Source organism: Vanessa atalanta, chromosome W (assembly GCF_905147765.1).
Source record: "Vanessa atalanta chromosome W, ilVanAtal1.2, whole genome shotgun sequence".
Classification (NCBI taxonomy): domain Eukaryota; kingdom Metazoa; phylum Arthropoda; class Insecta; order Lepidoptera; family Nymphalidae; genus Vanessa; species Vanessa atalanta.
In genome coordinates, this window is record NC_061901.1 from 6,226,840 (window position 1) to 6,230,186 (window position 3,347).

Sequence of the window (3,347 nt, forward strand, 5' to 3'; positions counted from 1 at the left end):
TTTCTGTAGATTGTGCGTATTGGGTACTGCTATGTCTATAAGGTAAATAACTTTATTTATTTTGTCCTGTAGAGTTATATCTGGTCTGTTATAGTGAATGGTCTTATCGGTAAGAATGCCTCGATCGTAATACATTTTGTGTGTGGCATTTTCTAAGATTGTTTGTGGTGTGTATTTGTAATATGGCGTTTTTGTGTTTTGTATAAGTTCGTGTTTGAGTGCTAGTTTTTGATGAACGATATTGCTTACTTGGTTATGTCTATGAGTGTAGTCTGTTTGTGTAAGGGTTATGCATGCTCCTGTTATTTACGGCATTTATCATTTGTGATAGTGGGATCTTTGATAATATGTTTTTTGTAGTTTTCGTGTTAATGATTTGGTCTTGGATTGCTATAATGAAACCTTCGGTTTCTGGGAAAAGGTTTCCTATTTTGAGCCATTTGTTTGATGCTATTGTATTAATGTGGGGCTGTTCTAAGTCATGTGGGTGGCGTCCGTGTAGTACCTTCTTTTTCCAGTTTTCTAGTTTTTGCTTTTGAGGATCATCAATACAGTCATTCATATGATATCCTTGCTCATTTAAATTTAATGGGGTGTAGTTAATGTCATTTACAACTATTGCTTTATGTATATCACTAGTGCGAGATTTTAAATGAAAGAATGTTTTTAGTGTATTAATTTGTTATTGCCAGAGATTATAAATATCTATCAATCCCCTTCCTCCATTTTGTCTTTTGAGTGTTAGGCGCTCTATTACAGATTTAGGGTGGAGATTATTGTGTTTTGTTAGAATTGTTCGTGTATTTCGTTCTATTAGTTCTATGTCAGTTTTAGTCCATTTTATAATTCCAAATGAGTATATCAGTATAGGTATTGTAAGTGTATGTTTGATTGATGTATGATCGAGTCCTTTAAGTTGATTATAGCCTAAGTATTTATATAAATCTGTTGGTTCCATAGCTGTTATTGTATCAGAAGAAGTTATTGCGTAGTTACCCGGTTTTATTTTGCCTTTTTTTATATGTATTGTTTTGCACTTATCTAATCCAAATTGCATGTTGATATCCGTGCTAAACTCTTTTGTTACTTCTATTAGTTTTTTCATGTCTTTATCGCTCTTTGCATATAATTTTATGTCGTCCATATAAATCAGATGTGATGTAATGGTTTCCTCTATTGAAATAAAACTAGTTTATTAATTATTTTAACATCAGACTGCAGACGGGCAGACTGCCCGTGACCACGAACACTGCAAAGTGCTCGAAACGTCGGGATGTTAAAATAATTAATATACGCGATTAAATCCGTTAAAAACTAGTTTTATTTCAATGTGTAATAATCGCGAAAATCTAAGACAACATTATGGTTTCCTCTATACTTTTAAGAGGATATCCTACTCGACAACGATGTAATAGATGCGATAAGGGGTTAAGGGCGAGGCAGAACCATAGGGGACTCAAGGAATCACCTTGATAGATCCCTTTCTTAATCTGTATCTGTCGTGTAACGATAGTATTTTGGCCATAGTTAAGGTGTAGTGTTGTTTTCCAGTATGACATTATTTTACGCAAGAAGTCTATATTTTTGGGTTTATCTTATATATTTCTAATATTTGAATTAACCAAGAGTGTGGAATACTATCAAAAGCTTTCTGATAATCTATATAAGTGCAATGGAGATTTCTTTTTTTTGTGGCAGCATGTTTGTGAATTGTGGAATCAATAACTAATTGTTCCTTGCATCCCATATGGGCCCGCCTGCACCCCTTTTGTTCTTCTGCTATTATATTGTGTTGTTCTATGTGTGTGTTAATTTTGTTTGTAATGGCTGATGTTAAGATTTTGTATATTGTAGGTAGGCATGTGATTGGTCTGTATTGGGAAGGTTGTGGTGAGTGTTTGGTTTTTGGTAGCATGTAAGTTATTCCTATTGTCATGAATTCGGGTATTTTCTGTTGTCCTAATACGACATGTGTTAGGTTTTTCGGTATGCATTTATGTAATGATGTTAATTTTTTATACCAGAAGTTGTGTATCTTGTCAATGCCTGGTGATTTCCAGTTGTGTAATTTTGCTGTTATGTTTTTTATATCTGTTTCGGTTACCTCTACAAATTCCATCTCTTCTATTATACTAAATTCTATTTTTTCGTCATTTATCCATAATGCTTTTGAATTATGACTTACCTGTTCTTCCCATATACCAGACCAAAATACTTCTAGATCTTGTTTAGTAGGTACGTCTGTGTTCCTGTCAGTTACTGTGTTAGTGGGAGGATGTGGTTTTTGTAAATTTCTATAGAAGAGCTTTTCATTCGTTGTAAAGATGGCGTTATCATTTCCTCGCTGTTGTGCATTTTTGTATCTTCGGAGTCTATTAACTTTAAGAGCGAGTTTTTGTTTTAACGTGTCCAAATATTCTTCTGGCTTTAGAAATATTATACACACTAAACATGACAAAAATAATAGATTATTTTTGTCATGTTTAGTGTGTATAATACAATTTTGGAATATTTCTTCTACTCTTTTTACTACTTTATTTGATCTATTTTTATTGTAATATCTACAACGGGTGTTATCCCAAAAACCCTTTCGACTAACCTAAACGCACTGCAAATGCCCGCATCCACCATTACACTTATTCAGAAAGCAGTTATTCTCAACACTTGCCGTCTCACACGTAAATTCCTGTCATCATCATAGGCTTAACCCTACAAAGACTGATACACTTGGCTTAGGCTCGTGTATCTGTTTTATTACCTCTTCAAAAGGAAGAAAAAAAAGAGAAAGAAAAATTAATAATAATAATAATAAGCCCCCCCAAACCCAACCACACGTCCTGATTGACCATCTAATCACGTGGGGGGCGGACATACGATAATTAAATTACTGGCGTGGCAAACGTGGCAATGGTAACCCATTTAGTATGGAGACGCGTAGTAAGAAGAAACGTATAGGACCGCTACCCGGGGGCGATCGCCGGGGCACACCTGGAGCTGGCGCTGGGTGTGACAGCATGCGGACCGTCAGCGGTGAGGAGTTGAGCAGGCGGGCTTCTCCCGATAAATTCCACACTACAGCCGGTCGTCGTGAGTTGAACAGGCGGGCTCACGGCGTTAATGCTACAGCCGCTACCGATGATGAAATTAACAGACTGACATACAGAACAAGTAGCCCAATAGAGCCTTATAATAGTCCTAGCACTTCATCATACACACCCTCCGTCCAGTCATCACCTTCCACTATTAGCTTAAATACAGAACCACACTTACCAGCTTTGAATGTTGCGCGGGAGGCGAATGCCTTTTTGCCCGCGTCCACCAAGGCTGGAAAACCGAGAGTTCGCATG

General features: G+C 36.5%; 1 pseudogene; it reads right to left on the minus strand.

Annotated features, from left to right (window-relative positions):
- Window positions 1-1,349: 1,349 nt before the first annotated feature.
- The window catches only part of LOC125075599, a 3,605-nt pseudogene continuing 1,607 nt past the window's right edge, over window positions 1,350-3,347 (minus strand).